This window comes from Pseudorasbora parva, chromosome 3 (genome assembly GCF_024679245.1).
Source record: "Pseudorasbora parva isolate DD20220531a chromosome 3, ASM2467924v1, whole genome shotgun sequence".
Lineage (NCBI taxonomy): Eukaryota > Metazoa > Chordata > Actinopteri > Cypriniformes > Gobionidae > Pseudorasbora > Pseudorasbora parva.
Window position 1 is genome coordinate 31,534,537 of NC_090174.1, and position 18,392 is coordinate 31,552,928.

The 18,392-nt window shown below is 38.6% G+C and overlaps 1 protein-coding gene across 1 annotated transcript in view; it reads left to right on the top strand.

The window, feature by feature from the left end:
* The window catches only part of antxr2a (ANTXR cell adhesion molecule 2a), a 131,690-nt gene that overhangs the window by 15,816 nt on the left and 97,482 nt on the right, over positions 1-18,392 (top strand). The gene's annotated exons all lie outside the window — the stretch shown is intronic.

Below are 18,392 nucleotides of genomic sequence, written 5' to 3' on the forward strand. Positions count from 1 at the left end.
AATGTATTAGGATGTCTAGTGTGGTCTTTCGGCTCACCAGCATGGGGAAAACACAGTATTGATTTTTATTTTTTATTTTTAAATAATTTCTAAGTTAATACTTGTTCAAAACAATCACTTTAGCAAAGTTTGAACTATTTCCTGCTTATTTTGATGAATAAAAAAAAAAAAATTTTTGATCAATAAATATGCTGTCATTAAAATGTTATTATAGAAATATATCTGAAATATATATTAAAAATAATTAAAGATTCTGAAAGCACTGAAGAAATCCTAATAATTTAATACAGATTTACAGTAGTAACAATACATTATATGATATGATTAATATCACATTTTTAAATCTGATGGTTTCATTATAAATATGGTGATTATCTCTAAGGTGGACACCCAACTTAAAGGGGTGGTTCTGCGTATTTTTTAGGCTTGGTTGTGTTTATGGGGCGCAGTATAACATGTCTTAATACTTCTTTTTTTCTTTTTTTAAAGCCATATTTTTCTTATATTTGACCTTTTTTTTCACACCGCTGTCCTTTGAACGGCTCGTTTGCTTCCTGCTTCTATGAAGCCCATCCCTCCGAAAAACGCAATGGTCTTAGATTGGTTAGATGGCCAAATGTAGTTTCAAGTGTTTTTATTGGCTGAAGTGCCAAGCACAGGTTGTCTGGAAACACCACACCCCTTACCATTAAGGGCAGAAGTCACATATGGGGCAGTGTTTATAGAAAGGGTTTATGATGTCACCAACCCGGGAAGAAGCTCGTTGTAGTCCAAACCGGCAACTGCCATAACTTTAAAAGACAATATCTCTGTTTGCATTGAACTTTCAGTGCTGTAAATTTGCAGATACTGTTTATGCTTAAGCAGAAACATTACACACTAACTAAAGTTAAAAAAGTGAAATCGCATGCAACCACCCCTTTATATGATACTTACAATCTGAATCTAACATGTCATGTCAACAAATGCAAAAATCAGCCGGCTGTTTATTATCATGTTGAATATACGGTGACTTTTTCCCCAACAGCAGGGGGGCCTTTTACCCAAAATACCATACTTTTACATATTTTTCTGTTATTAAAAAACTGTTGCTTTAATTAGCTTGAACAAAACTCACAAACATTAACAAGACCTTTGTTTCAAAAATATATGCGCTACTTAAATCTAATACTAGATCAAATGATCAAAGATCAGACACATTTCCACGTGCTTCTTGAAAAACAGATGTTTTGAAAAGTTCTGAGGCTATTTTTTTTGTGCCATAGTGGTTTAGAGGAAAATAAAATCAAAGGAGCCTTTTACCCCGTGGAGCCTTTAGCCCCATTGTACCCTACTAGTATTGCATTTTAATCACAAGGGAACATATACAATTACAATATAGTGGACAATTTTACAAATTTACAATAGTAGACAATTAATGACTCTCATTTATTGTCATAGCTGTCTATCCAGAATGCTACAGAACGCTCTGTATTGTTGTGCATGAGCCTTGTGAACATGTCTTTCCCACAGAAACCGTTGTATTATCCTATTGTTAGAAATTCTGAGCAGTGATTCTTACTGGGACAAGCAAGCAACAAAATGTAAAATATAAAACTATATCATTAATGTTGTAGCCTGTGTGTATAAACAGCATGTGAAATATGGAAAGAGCGCTCTCAGGCCTGTCATGTAAATGTGTTTTCTAAAGTGATTGACAGGTAAAATTGTTGGCATGTTTTGTTCCATCTCTTAAAATTCAGTGTTTTCAAGAATGTCTTTTGAAATGGGTAAATGTTTGTACTCTTGGCTAATTGGTATAATGCCAAGCTGTTACATGGATTAATTTCATGTAGCACATGTTAATGACAACACAGAATTAATCAAAATGTATTATTTAAATGAACAGTATGTTACAATTTCATTGGAGCCTTTAAAAGCCTCTCTTTCTATTCATTGGCCCTCTAATAATGAAACAATAGTGGTGTCTAGGCCAGTTGTTTTAATACAGCTATACCTGCTGAGAGAAAAGCAGCTCTACACATTTTCTGTTTAAAGGCCCACACAGTGGGAATTTCAGTGTTTTTTTTAAAACGTCTGGAACATGAGTTTTAATCATTTACACAATATTGTGTTGGATAGTCAAATTCAAGAAAGTTTGCACCTATATAGGAACATTTATAAATGGCAAAGTTCAAACTGTCTCTCTTTATGTTTATTCGAAAAATGAGAGCAAACCATCTTAATACAAGATTATGTTTTAAGGTATAGAAATACTCACATGGTCAAAAGCTGCATTTTATATTAACACAGCATTTGAAGCTATTGAGATATACTTGCACGTCATTGTGACTAGTAGAGCAATTTTTTGCATATCTGCAAGGCTCATATAAATATGCATGGTAGTATATGCTCCTGTTCTCTTATATGCATGAATTTTCTAGGGCCTTTGTTTTCACTGAATTTTCACAGAATCTTAAGTTACCTTTAAGACGTGATGGCAGCCTTCAGTAATTTGAAAGGAATGTGTTCTGAAAACATTACCAACTTAATCACTAGATAAATGACTGAGACATGGAGGTCTGTGATGTAGTCTCCTCTTTGTTTCACTTGCTCCACAACATGGATTGATCACTTTAATGTAAACAGTGCGGAACTGTTTACCTCCCAAATTGTAAAGGCCATTTGTTTGTGTTGGACCCTCCAGTAACTGCAGTGAGGTAATACCCCAGATGAGTATAAACACCAATGATCCTGATTGATTCATCAATGATCCTGGCTTTTAACAACTTTGTAGTATCATGCAGGTCTTCTCTCCTGGGGAAGAGTCATTTGTTATTGTTTTGGCACAAGCGATCATTATCTGTGAATTAAGCTTTTGAGTAACAGGGGAGGAGATGAGTTTTCAGGTACTGCCACGAATGACAGCATCTGGACAGTGTTAAGACTCTCTGACCAGTTTAAAGATTACTACTCAATAATTTAGTCTGTTGGCCAATGGTTGTTAGCTCACATGCTTTGCAATGTTGGTTTCCCCAAGCTCTGAGTCTTCTCCTAAAATGCCTGATGAATTTGGAGAACACCTGACATGAGATCAGATACCATTCCTCCATACCAAATCTCTCCAGATCCTTCCGATTCCCAGATCCATGTTGGTGCTGCTTCTCTTCAGTTCACTCCACTCATTCTCTATAAGGTTCAGGACAGGGGACTGAGATGGTCATGGAAGAAGCTTCATTTTGTGTTCAGTGACACATTTGTGTGGTGATTTTGATGTTTGTTAAGTATTGTTGTCCTGATAGAAGATCCAACCACAGCCCATTATAAGATTTCTAGCAGAATCCTTTTCTTTTTTGCTAGAATGCATGATACCATGTATCTGAACAAGATGTCCAGGACCTCCAGCAAAATAATAGGCCCACAACATTAAAGATCCAGTGATATTTTTAGCCATGGACATGGGGTACTTTTAATCCCTGTTTACACCAAACCCATCTGGTAGATTTGCTGCCATAGTTATAGTTGTATCTTATAATTTTATCTGACCACAGAACCAGGTCCTTTTGAAGTTCTTTTGAAGGTATTTCATGTCTGACAAAGGAATATGCTGGAGTGTGTTTCTGGATGGACGAGGTTGATTTTTCTTGAATCCCTCCAAACAACATGCGGTGATGTAGGGGTTGTTTGCTTTTTTTTTTTTTTCTGACCCCAAGACTCAACTAATCTCTGCGATTCTCCATCTGTGATTCTTTGTGCACTCAAACTGCGGACTGCATGCTGGCCATTCAAGTACCGTGATCCTTTTTCTCCGCAGCCATGATGTTGTAATTGATGCAGTATGTGATCTGGCATTGTCATGTTGAAAAATGCAAGGTCTTACCTGAAAGAGACAACATCTGAATGGGAGCATTTGTTGTTGGAGATACCTTTCAGCATTGATGGTGCCTTTCCAGATGTGTAAGCTGCCCATGCCACACACAGTTGTGCAACCCCATACCATCAGGGATGCAGGCTTCTTATCTGAGCGCTGATAACAACTTGGGTTGTCCTTGTCTTCTTTAGTCCGGATGACATGGCTTCCCAGTTTTCCAAAAAGAACTTTGAATTTTGATTTATCTGATCACACAGTTTTTCACTGTGTCACAGTCCATTTTAAATGAGCCTTGGCCCAGAGAAAATGCCTGCGCTTCTGGATCATGTTTAAATATGGCTTATTTTTTGACCCATGGAGTTTTAGCCGGCAGCGGCGAATGGCACGGTGGATTGTATTCACCCATCTAAGGGCCCAAAGATCCCGGGCATCCAGTGTGATTTTCCTGCCTTGACCATTACGCCGGAGACACACTGCAAGTGTGGCGTTTCTGCTGCGTGTGAGCCGCGGGGCGGTTGCCTGGCGTTTTCTCTGTCTTTGCACACCAGAAGCGTGTCTGACATGGCGCTGCTGCTGCTATTAATGTACAGGGAAGTCCGATATTTCATGTTAAATATAAATATATTGCCTATTGATACAGCAAAGACAACGTCAGCAGTAGCCTAATTGCCATACATATCTATGGTGTTGACGGCAAAATAGGCTACAGAACATTTTGTTCTATGTTGACAGGTTTAATATTTCAAAATCGATAATTATGTTGTTTTTTATTATTACAAATAGGCCTATATCTGCATTTATGTTAACCTACAGACTTTTAAACATGAAAGTGTCAATTATTTATTATGTATTTGTGTCAAAATTACATATAAACATCTTTTCCTATTCTAATTTGCCTGGAAACGCTTCCAACACGCTCACGTGTTGAGTGAAAAATAGGCGTCTCTTCTATTTGAAGCATATACACGTTTTCCGCGCGGCTCGGACCGCACATGAGACGCAGGCAGTATGCAAGATCTAACCGGTTAACATGGGAGCCGAAATAAAAACGCCACGCAGCCCGAGATGCTCACGACACGCTTGCAGTGTGTCCCAAGCCTTACGCACAGAGATTGTTCCAGATTCTCTGAATCTTTAGATGATATTATGCGCTGTAGATGATGATAAGTTAAAAGGGGTCATGTAATGGTAAATGCACTTTTACAAGCTGGAAATGTGTGTTGACAGTGCCTGTACACAACCATCCTATAATAATAAAAATCCATCCAGTGTTTTTTAAATCTCGTGTTTCCCCCATCTCAATTCAAGCCGTTCGACCGTGTGACGTCACATGGTCGGACTCCCCTCCCATGATTGTGTTTCAACACAGACCTGCCCTGAAGGAGCTGTCATAGTCCGCCATTGTGGAAACGCTGGAGCAGAATGGCGTCTAAGCGATTGTGGTGTTCTGTTCTTTGGTGTAATAATAAACACAGCAGTCATTTTAATGTTCCTAAATCCAAAGAGAATATTCCCCCCGAACAACGTCAATCCATTTTATGTTTGCGCGATCTGCAAAATATTTCTCACCAGGCTACTTTATAAACAAGGGTCTAGGTTTGCGCAATCTGCAAAATATTTTTTTCCCCAATGGGAAACGGGATTCCCCATATATATTGCGATATTGAGAACCATCACTCCACGCTAAAGTCAATAATTACCATTCCATAATATTAATAATTTCAGTAATAAGCAAGCTTCATTACAAGTGACAAAAAGAAATGTTGGAAAGTATGTGCAAACATGAAACTAAACCTCCAGTAGCTGGCAGCAGGTGACCGTCTTAATGAGTGAGTCACTGAGTCGTTCATTCAAATGAATCGTTCAGGCTTGTTGCTATGAGTGAGTGTTACGGGCCTGCTGTGAACGATTTTCACTGCTGAAATAGAACAAAACACTAAATATTATCTTAAAATGTAAGTGACTAAGTGAATGTTAATTAGTTGTTTATGGAACTGTCATATGAAATCAGTGTCATTTTCATCGTGATGGTATTCAGGAAAACGCTCAAGTGTTGTAATTTCTCCTCAAAAGGCTGCATGAGCGTCAACAGCGCGACCTTATTATCGCCAGTTCATTATATATTATCCACTATCGATCGCCACTTACACTAAATTAATGCACAAACATTCTTGCATTTTGGTGAGTTTCGCCAGTTATTTTTTGTTTTAATCCGGCTCTTGTCAGTGAGGCAAGTAAAATTCTCTTTTGCTTGTCCCTTCAAAAAATCCACATGTCCCGGACAAGCGTTAATGTCGAGCCCTGCTTTGTATTCGTTGTATAGATCTTTGTGGTGCCGTTTTAAGTGATCAGACAAATTGGTGGTGTTTTCTTGTTTTGTGGCCACAAGACACTCCATGCAAAGTACCTCTTTTTGTTCAACATCCTCCTTTATGTAGCCGAAATAGTCCCAAAAGATGATTTCTGGTACGAACCTTTTTTTTTTTTTTTATGTTTTGCGGCGGATCCTCTTCATCGCGCATTTTAGCAGTGAATGTTTGGCCGTGAGCGGTGAGCAGCGGCTCAGCAAACCAATCACTGTGCAGGCACGCGGAACGTACATGTCACTCCAGCAACAAACTCGTGTTTACTTTGTGCTACCATTTTCTTCATGCTACTACCCTTGACATTGCATGTTCTGGCGATGTGACTATTGCACATGCGTACATCACGATGTCTGTTAAAACAGAATATCGTTCAGCCGTACTTTCTATGTATGACGTTCTCAATATAATTCATAATCCCACATTTATAATAAACAACGCGTTATGGTTATTGTATTATTACAAACTGTGTACGCTGGTGAGTTATTTAACGTGGTTGCGGTAACACTAAGCTTACTTTTGTAGATGGTTTATAAGTGTTAGTGTCAAAAAAAGAAACATTTTCGAAAACAACCTGTTTAAGCCTTAATTGTTGAATTTCGTTGGGTCTGTCATCTTGTCCCGGGTCCGACTCCAGTTCAAATTGATACGTTTACACAGATGTGTCTCCCATTGCCCTTCTTTCCCTTCCACTGTTGTCAATGCAACAACTCCACCTATATTGTGTCAAAGTGCCCCACAGAACATTGGGGCGGGTTGAGCAAAGTTTATTAGCATTAAAGACACATGCACTGAAATGGCTTGGTGAAAACAGAGCTGTTTTTGACCAGGTAAAATTTGATTTCTTACAATACTAATGCAAATTTTTTATTAAAATATATTACAAAGTTTTCATTTAGACACAAAAGAATCATATTAACTAGTACAAAAATGGCATTATAACCCTTTAAACTCTTTGCCATTTTTCTCAGAGAAACTACTTTTTGATATTGCTCCACTATTTTTCACCGTAGCATTGGGGGAATTGGTGATCCTCTGCCCATCTTGACTTCTGAGAGACACTGCCACTCTAAGAGGCTCTTCTTATACCCATCTTGTTGCCAATTGACCTAATAAGTTGCAATTTGGTCCTCTAGCTGTTCCTTTTATACATTTAACTTTTCTGGCCTCTGACTTTTTTGGAATGTGTAGCACTCATGAAATCCAAAATGAGCCAATATTTTGCATGACATTTCAAATTGTCTAACTTTCAACATTTGATATGTTATCTATATTCTGTTTTGAATAAAATATAAGTTTATAAGATTTTGTAAATGATTGCATTCCTTTTTTATTCACAATTTGTAGTGACCCAACTTTTTTGGAATCGGGTTTGTAGGTTTAGGTATTGTGTAGAATTAAGGAATGTAGAATAAGCTCTTTAAGTACTAATAAAAAGCCAATATCCTATGCATGCTAATAAGCAACAAGTTAATAGTGAGAATTGGACCCTAAACTAAAGTGTTACTTTTTTATTATTATAATGTGGAAGCTAATAGGAGAGGGGGGGGGGCATTATAATGCATCAACATTATTAACAGAAAACATTAAAAGTTCTTTTAAATAGAAATTTGTCTCCTAATTTCCCGCTACATGTGATTTGTGTTGTTTTTCCAACTCTTTTACAGCCCGGTGATTTGGGAATCACTGTTATTTATTTTTAAGTCTCAATGTGACAAGGGAATTTCCATTTGCTTGAGGGTATTTTTTCTGATGATTTATGTAGATTTACTATTGAAATAACAATCAAGTTGAGTGTGTGTTGTGACCCCAGAACCACTTTCTTAACCTTAGTCCTTTGCAAACGTGCCCACAGTCAGCTGAAACATTCCACCGCAGCAAGGCGGAAAGGGAGAGAAGGTTTTTGCTCTCCATCTTGAGGTTTCCTCAAACCAGAGACGATATTTTTGAGCTGTACTCCAAGGGTCAAAGATTCTCACCCTATTCCCTCCTCCAATTCCTGAGAGTTGGAGTATGAAGCGACGTGAAAATGGCCACACATTTCAAACACGTCCTTTCAAAACAGCCAAGCATTTAATCTGTAATAGATCTAAACATTTGCTTTGGACAAAGTAGGCCCTCATTCATTTATGAGAAAGCCAGCGCTCTGTTTTTGCAAAGTGTCTGAGGGCATTTAATGAGGAACAAAGAAACACCTGCTCACTTGTTACAGACAACGCTGCCTGTCAGTGATTGTTGTCAGTGTAGAGCGATCAGTACCTACTGACAGATTTGGCAAGATAAAAGTGAGCAGGGTAGGCTTTGCCTCCCCACTCACTAGACACATCAGTGTCAATGTCTACTGTACTTTTAAAAAGTGTCAGTGAGTGTTATAAGTGAAATGTACCTTTATGTTTGATTTGTTACAGCAGCATCTGATTATGGATAATAAAATGCATAATATAATAGTTATATAGTAGACTGAATCTGCTGGGTTTTTCACATACAACTTGGTTGATCCAAGATGGCGCTGCTCTGCTGGCGACGAACAGCTGCTCTGCTGGAGGAGGGTTCTTGCTGCAAGTTACCTGTTTGTTTCTGTCATAATTGTTTACTCCCTGTTTTATGTTCGTACATTGGACATTTAAACTTCTACATACGAGTGCAGGCTGGAACAGCCGGTCGTATATGAATGGACCAAGAAGACTGATAAATATGAAACAGTTTGCTGTAGTGTGGCTAATTCTGACTAGCTGCGTCGTGCAAGGAATCACGAACAGGCTTGTGGATAACGGACAGCCAACATATAGCAGATCTGAGCTTTTGGATTTGCGGAGCCGTGGCGGTCCACCTAGACTAATCTATTGATGGATATACTCTAGGAGCTTTTACAGCAACCGAGGCCTGTTCCTTGTCAGGTAAGGAAGCGGGGCAAGAGAGGTAGTGTCAGGCAGCGTGTCCGGAGAGCTTCCAAACTATCTCTGCCGCCAGTGTTACTCTGCAACGCTCGCTCCTTGCAGAAAATGTTGGATGATCTGCGCACACAAGTTGAAGTTTGCTATGAGTATCGTGAGTCTGGACTGATGGTTTTTACAGAAACATGGTTGTGTGATGAGGTACCAGACAGTTTAATACAAATTAATTGGTTTTCCCATCTACGTTTGGACAGAGATGAGAACTCTGGTAAAAAAGTATAGGGGGAGTTTGTATTTATATCAATGAAAGCTGAGGCCTATACCATGAAGCCGATTTAGCTGGCTAGCCAGATTTGTTTAAGCTTAGTTTGTGCCAATCCTGGGTTTTAGGTACCATTAAAGTGGTCTGGCTTTTAGCTGTGTTCATCGCCATAGTAACTTACACTCCACAGCTAACCTGCTCCAGGGCAAGTTATGTTCTGGATTAGAGAGCTCAAACTGAATTTGGACCAATCAGCTGTGAGTAAAGTGACACACTTATGACGCAATAAAGCCACTCCCCCTGTTTCTACTCTAAATTAAAGGTCACTACATAGAAAATGTTTTTTAAAGACTAAAGCGTCTGACTTTTAACAATGCTTATAATAATAATAATAATTTTGAATGATTTAGATATAATTCATGTAATTATTATACCCTTAATCAATTACACATTTATCATTTTAGTTAATCAGTCATTAATAGGCACTTTGTTAAAATTAATATAAATAGCCATAAAGTAAAATAAGCTTTATAATCAATAAATAAAACTATTAAAAAAGCAGCTTACTGAGCTTAAATGTTTAATTTTCTATATACAGTGGCTTGCGAAAGTATTCGGCCCCCTTGAACTTTGCAACCTTTTGCCACATTTCAGGCTTCAAACATAAAGATATAAAACTGTAATTTTTTGTGAAGAATCAACAACAAGTGGGACACAATCATGAAGTGGACTTTTTTAACAAATCTTTTGCTTTTTTAACAAACTTTTTTAACAAATCCAAAACTGAAAAATTGGGAGTGCAAAATTATCCGGCCCCCTTAAGTTAATACTTTGTAGCGCCACCTTTTGCTGCGATTACAGCTGTAAGTCGTTTGGAGTATGTCTCTATCAGTTTTGCACATCGAGAGACTGACATTTTTGCCCAATCCTCCTTGCAGAACAGCTCAAGCTCAGTGAGGTTGGATGGAGAGCGTTTGTGAACAGCAGTTTTCAGTTCTTTCCACAGATTCTCGATTGGATTCAGGTCTGGACTTTGACTTGGCCATTCTAACACCTGGATATGTTTATTTTTGAACCATTCCATTGTAGATTTTGCTTTGTTTTGGATCATTGTCTTGTTGGAAGACAAATCTCCATCCCAGTCTCAGGTCTTTTGCAGACTCCATCAGGTTTTCTTTCAGAATGGTCCTGTATTTGGCTCCATCCATCTTCACATCAATTTTAACCATCTTCCCTGTCCCTGCTGAAGAAAAGCAGGCCCAAATCATGATGCTGCCACCACCATGTTTGACAGTGGGGATGGTGTGTTCAGGGTGATGAGCTGTGTTGCTTTTCGTGTTGTTGAAAGTTCAGAGGGACGGCCAGGTCTTGGTAGATTTGCAGTGGTCTGATACTCCTTCCATTTCAATATTATCGCTTGCACAGTGCCCCATGGGATGTTTAAAGCTTGGGAAATCTTTTTGTATCGAAATCCGGCTTTAAACTTATCCCCAACAGTATCTCGGACCTGCCTGGTGTGTTCCTTGTTCTTCATGATGCTCTCTGCGCTTTAAACGGTCCTCTGAGACTATCACAGTGCAGGTGCATGTATATGGAGACTTGATTACACACAGGTGGATTCTATTTATCATCATTAGACATTTAGGTCAACATTGGATCATTCAGAGATCCTCACTGAACTTCTGAAAAGAGTTTGCTGCACTGAAAGTAAAGGGGCCGAATAATTTTGCATGCCCAATTTTTCAGTTTTTGATTTGTTCAAAAAGTTTGAAATATCCAATAAATTTCATTCCACTTCATGATTGTGCCCCACTTGTTGTTGATTCTTCATAAAAAAATTACAGTTTTATATCTTTATGTTTGAAGCCTGAAATGTGGCAAAAGGTCGCAAAGTTCAAGGGGGCCAAATACTTTCGCAAGGCACTGTATATCAACTTCATAACTTTTACTGGCATTGACATATAATATTCATTTCTTTAAGTTGTCCTCTTTCATAGACAGCTCTTTTCTTCTTACTGTGCAACATTTTTTTTAATTCTTAATATTTTTTCAATCATGTAATATTTTGCAAAAGAGAGAAATTAATCTCAATGCCTTTTTCGTGAGAATTGAATCTCAGTTCCACAGCGTGTTATTGGCTGTTCATTGCTGATTTCACCTGAACTCAGGATCAAAGCCTGAGTTGAATGACTAAGCTGATGATCAGCATCATGGTACCAACAAAGCCTTAATACATTCGTTTGGTTTTGTCAACTCAAAACTAATCCTCTAACACTGAGTTTGTTAAACTACCATCATAGTACAGGCCCCTGGTGTCTTAATTTTGCGATTAGAAAAAGCATATGTAACCCTGATCTTGAACTACTCTGCATTACTTTGCGGCCATACTATCTGCCTATAGAATTTACTAATATATTTGTCTGTCCAGTGTATGTCCTACCTAGTGGGAATGTTCATAGGGCGGCAAGTCAAATTGCAGATTGTGTTCACAAGCATCTACAAATTAAGCCTAATGCACCTTCATTGATTCTTGGTGATTTTAACCAGTGTGGATTGGAGAGATCCTTACCAGGGTTTTTTCAATATGTGAAGTGTGGAACGAGGAAAAATGATACTCTTGACAAGTCCTATGGCAATATTAAGGATGCTTGTATAGCTAAAGCCAGACCCCTCCTCGGACTACCTATTGGTCAGTTTTTAAGACAAGTAAACCGATTACTAAGATTGTTAAGGAATGGTCAAGTGATAGTATAGAAGAACTGAAAGGATGCATCTGTATGTACTGGGAAATTTTTTATCAGGATGCATCACTGAAACAATTACTGCATATACTGTACAGTGAGGAAAATAAGTATTTGAACACCCTGCTATTTTGCAAGTTTTCCCACTTAGAAATCATGGAAGGGTCTGAAATTGTCATTGTAGGTGCATGTCCACTGTGTGAGACATAACCTGGAAAATAAATAGAGAAATCACAATGTATTTTTTTAACTATTTGTTTGTATGATACAGCTGCAAATAAGTATTTGAACACCTGTCTATCAGCTAGAATTCTAAACCTTAAAAACTTGTTAGTCTGCCTTTAAAATGTCCACCTCCACTCCATTTATTATCCTAAATTAGATGCACCTGTTTTAGATCGTTAGCTGCATAAAAGACACCTGTCCACCCCATACAATCAGTAAGAATCCAACTACTAACATGGCCAAGACCAAAGAGCTGTCCAAAGACACTAGAGACAAAATTGTACACCTCCACAAGGCTGGAAAATGCTACGGGGAAATTGCCAAGCACCTTGGTGAAAAAAGGTCCACTGCTGGAGAAATCATTAGAAAATGGAAGAAGCTAAACATGACTTTCAATCTCCCTCTAAATGGGGCTCCATGCAAGATCTCACCTCGTGGGGTCTCAATGATCCTAAGAAAGGTGAGAAATCAGCCCAAAACTACACGGGAGGAGCTGGTCAATGACCTGAAAAGAGCTGGGACCACCGTTTCCAAAGTTACTGTTGGTAATACACTTAGACGTCATGGTTTGAAATCATGCATGGCACGGAAGGTTCCCTTGCTTAAATCAGCACATGTCCAGGCCCGTCTATGACCATTTGGATGATCCAGAGGAGACATGGGAGAAAGTCATGTGGTCAGATGAGACCAAAATATAACTTTTTGGTCATTATTCCACTAAACGTGTTTGGAGGAAGAAGAATGATGAGTACCATCCCTGTAGCATCATAAATTGGTGGTCTTTTTCTGCACATGGGACATGGCGACTGCACCGTAAGAAAGGAGAGGATGACCGGGGCCTTGTATTGCAAGATTTTGGGGAACAACCTCAGTTAGAGCATTGAAGATGGGTCGAGACTGGGTCTTCCAACATGACAATGACCCGAAGCACACAGCCAGGATAGCCAAGAAGTGGCTCTGTCAGAAGCATATCAAGGTTCTGGTGTGGCCCACCCAGTCTCCAAACCTAAACCCAATAGTGAATATTTGGTGGGAGCTCAGACTCTGTGTTTCTCAGCGACAGGCCAGAAACCTGACTGATCTAGAGAAGATCTGTGTGGAGGATTGGGCTTAAATCCCTCCTGCACTGTGTGTAAACCCGGTGAAAAATTAAATGTTTGACCTTTGTAATTGCAAACAAAGGCTACTGTACCAAATATTAATATGGATTTTCTCAGGTGTTCAAACACTTATTTGCAGTAAATAGTTAAAAAATCATACATTTTGATTTCTGTTTTTTTTTTTTTTTAAAGATTGTTTCTCACAGTGGACATGCACCTACGATGACAATTTCAGACCTCTCCATGATTTCTAAGTGGGAGAATTTGCAAAACAGCAGGGTGTTCAAATACTTATTTTCCTCAATGTATTTCCTTCTGTGTGGACTCAGTCATCCCTCAAAGAGTTATTAAAAAGTATCCAAATAACAAATCATATGTAACAGGGGAAATTAAAAATTGCATAAAAAGGAAGAAAATGGCGTATAGGCTTGGGGATATGAGGGAACTCAGGACACCACAAAAGGACCTTAATCAACAAATGAGGATTGCATGGACACAATACAAAGAACTGAACAACATTTGGCAAAATGTGACACAAAGGAACTCACTGTGGAACTCAATTTGGGGAATGACCAACATGACTCAGACCAGGAAAACCACTGTTTGTCGTTAATGAATCTGGCATGGCAAATGAACTGAATCATTTTTATATGAGATTTGAGACAGACACTTTTAAGGAATGTTATGATATTTTAGATAAATTCAATTGCAATGTCGGGGATGACAGAATACTAATACATTCAGGGGATGTTATAAGGGCTTTTAAAAAACTATGCTCAAATAAGGCAATGGGGCCAGATAGGATGTCATGTTTTCTTTTAAAGACATTTGCTGAGGAGCTCACACCAGCCTGGTATTGCCTTTTCCAGCTCTCAATTGATACACACACATTACCAGAGCTGTGGAAAAAGTCTATTATAATCCCAATTCCAAAAAATTCATGCCCTCAGGACAACAATGACTATAGGCCAGTGGCCTTAACATCGAATGTTATGAAATCATTTGAGAAGATCATAATAGGAGAGCTGCGTAAGGAAGTGGAGCTCTCCTTAGATCAGTATCAATTCCGATATAAAAGTAATCGTGGTACTAATGATGCAGTCTCCAAATTAACGCACATGGTTTTAAAACATATGGAGAGTCTGGCTGCTTACGCTAGGTTGCTTTTTATTGATTTTAGTTCTACGTTTAACTCAATTCAAACACATAAATTGTTGGAGAAATTAGTTAATTTAGGAGTTAATCCTTTTATAATTAATTGGTTTTATTCCTTTTTAACAAACAGGATGCAACAGGTGAAATTTAATTCAGTGTTATCGAATGTTGCAATAAATAATACAGGGGCTCCACAAGGGTGTGTAAGTTCACCACTTCTGTTCACCACAAATGACTGTGTCAGCCAGCAGTTAAACCAATTTATTAAGACATTTTCGGACGACACTGTATTATTGCACCTGTTGACGAGAGACTGCAGTATTTATGATTATAAAACTGCCATTGAAAGGTTTGTGGGCTGGTGCGATGACCATCATTTACAGATTAATGTTAAAAAACTGAGGTAAAAAAAAGAGATAAAGAGGTAATCATAGATCCTAAATTATTTGGGGTCCACATTTACAATTACATTAAATGGCACACACGTTCATCAGCGCAAGGGTTCATCAGCGCTTTCATTTTCTATGGGGATTTAGATTTTTTGGGGTGAGCAGTACTATCATTTAATTTTTTTATAAAGCAACGATAGAGTCTGTTTTAAGATATGAAATCATTGTCTGGTACGGCAGCTTAACAGTTAAATTGAGAGCTCAAATAAATAACTTGTAGAAAGTGGCAGGAAAAATTATGGGAATACAGACAGTCATCTCTTTACAATATATTTTTTACCTGTAAGACCTCCGTTCATCTTTGGAACACAGTTTAAGATATTTTATATTTAGTCCAAGAGCGTATCCAGAAAGGGGGGAAAAATCATCAAAGTAGTCCATATGTGACATCAGTTAGTTAATTAGAATTTCTTGAAGCATCGAAAATAAATTTTCGTCCAAAAATAACAAAAATTACGACTTTATTCAGCATTGTCTTCTCTTCCGTGCTTGTTTTCAAACCTCAAATAAAGATTCAAACGGTCATGAATTGATTCATGATTCGGATCGTGTGTCAAACTGCTGAAATCACGTAACATTGGCGATCCGAATCATGAATCGCTGATTCATAACCGTTTGAATCTTTATTGGAGGTTTGAAAACAAACGGGGAAGAGAAGACAATGCTGAATAAAGTCGTAGTTTTTGATATTTTTGGACTAAAATTTATTTTCGAAGGTAAAAGCGGGTCCAACCTACTAGTAAGTTATACCTAATAAAGAAAGCCGTGAGTGTGTAACTTTTTTTGCACAAGGGAAAAAACATAATTTATCTTTTTTTTCTGGAAAAAAAAGCATAATTTAGCACATTATATTGTTCTTAGCTTTAGTAACAACTGGTGTGAGCTAAGACATACTCCACCTCATCTTTGAGCTTGTCTCTTACTGACCACCTACTATGTAGCCTCTGAAAAACCTCAAATGTTCAACGACAGTCTTTTTTCCAATACATTATCCACATCTGCTTCTCTCTGGACTTTCTGCATCTTCCTTTGACTGCCATGCTTTTGCTCCAGCCTCCATTCCTTTAGGTCATAGTTCGCGCTACGGAAATTGCTGGAGTCCCAGATCCCTCTTGTTGACTAGAGAAATGCATCTTTTGCAGTCTTCCCACCCTCCCCCTTTATTCCCTCTCTCCTTATTCCTATCTAGTAAAAGCAACAAACAGTCACCATTTCCTCACCAATCAACAGGGAGTTTCCTGCGCACTTCCTGTGGCATAAATCCACCTTCAGGCCTACCTGACTGCTCTGGCTCAAGGCACAGTAATCAGAGCTGGACACTTCAAATGTCTGCACAGCGTTGAAAGATTAGTTCCGTATAGTTTTACAGTGGCTTTCCGAAGGCCTATATTTTACCTCTGCGCTTAAAGCGGCCTCCCTCTGAGAGCAGGACCCTGTGCACTGTGACAAATGCTCCAGAGCAAGAAACAACAACAAACCTGGTGGTAGTCAAGATAAAATGTGTGACCTGTACACTGCTTTAGGAAAGCATACAGCTTGTTCCAGTTAATGGCCTGACATGACCCAACAACGACAACGTGATGGTGCTGGTGTCTGTATTAACAGTGCATGAATGACTGGTTAATCTTTTGTCCGGTTGCATAATTTATGTTCGATTGCGGTTCACCCCGTAGCCTTAGCAGAGTGAACAACAGCTGTGTCTGACATTGTTAGCGGCTGAGCTACTGACACCTGCGTGCTCAGTATAACTGTAACTATGGAATGTGAACAAGGGAGGTTTGCTTTGATTTCATATGCATGCAAAATATAAGTGCACTTCTAAAAAATGTGGCTCATAAGCATCAAATAGACAGTTACATGAGCAATCCATTAACGGAAATCTCATTTTCAGCACATTAAAGGGTGCTGCCCCCCCCCCCCCCCCCCCCCCCATTAATTCCTCACCCGCATGTCGTTTCAAACCCGTAAGACCTTCATTCATTTTCGGAACACAGATGAAGATATTTTTGATGAAATCAGAGCTCTCTGACCCCTCCAGAGACAGCCACTTAATTAACACGTTCAAGGCCCAGAAAGGTAGTAAAGACATTGTTAAAATCTTCCATGTGACAACAGTAGTTCAACCTTCATTTTAATGAAGCAACGAGACACTGCTCCCCCCCCCCCCCAAAAAAAAAAAAAATCGACAATCTTTTCTCGTCTGTGCCAGTCTCCTTCACTGTTGACGTAGTAAATACAGCACAACACTTCCTAGTTCTACGGCTGAATGGCAGCTCGCCATTGGCTAGCTCCTGCGTCAGCATCACACGCATTGGCCAATGGTAAGCCAGCATTCTGATGTAGCGTTTCGAAAGCGCTGCAGTTTAATAGTAGGTAGCCTTAAGTAACATTGTAACTACTTCTAAAGCATTTATTCATCTTTGTTAATGTTAATTGCATTTACTAATACATTATATAAAATCAAAAGTGCCATCTGTTACCCTTATTGATCCCACTTTATATTAGGTGGCCTTAAAGGTCCCATGGCATGGATTTTTTATTTTTTTTATTTTATAATGTTTCCTGAGGTGAGTTCTTATATTGTTAGGATGGTTTTTACATCAAAAAATGTCATAATTTAGAAATAAAGGCATTTTTTCTATACTGATATTAGTCCTCTGGCTTGAATACTCTGTTTCAAGGACCGTGTCTGCTGTGAGTCTTCAGTGAAAACACCCACTGTTGTGATTGGCTGACATCTTTACATTTGAAATGAGATTATGTGCGGAGGGGGCGTGGTTTAGTGAGGCGCGAGCAGCAGCAGCAGCACTGCCGGTCCAGAGACGGAGACCTGCACTGCAGATATGTGTGATTGACACCTTCAGACATTATAAAGAGTAATCTTTGATCGCTCTCTGTAGTTTCATCATTTAAATAACAGATTTGTTTCATGCTAGTAACAGAAACAGCATGAAGTTGATCGTTTTAGTCACTGGCTCGATTCACTGATGCATCAAGACGGCCAGTGGCGGGACTGACAGTATGTATAAACGATAGTATAAACTAGGGCTGGGACTTTAACGCGTTAATTAAGATGAATTAATTACTGTACTTTAACGCATGAATTAAAATTAATTACGCAAAAAAATAATATAATTTTAACCACACAAATTTTTGCACCGGAGAACGTTTTTCAATGAATGAGTTCCGACGGACAGATTATACTAAAAAACTAAAGGATGGAAGCGTTGACAAGAGCATGGTTGTGTGTAAGCTATACAACAAGGAATTTGCGTATCACCGCAGAACATCGAGCCTCAAATATCACAAATATGCTTTTGCTAAACTTAATGGCAAATATTGCACTGGTCTGC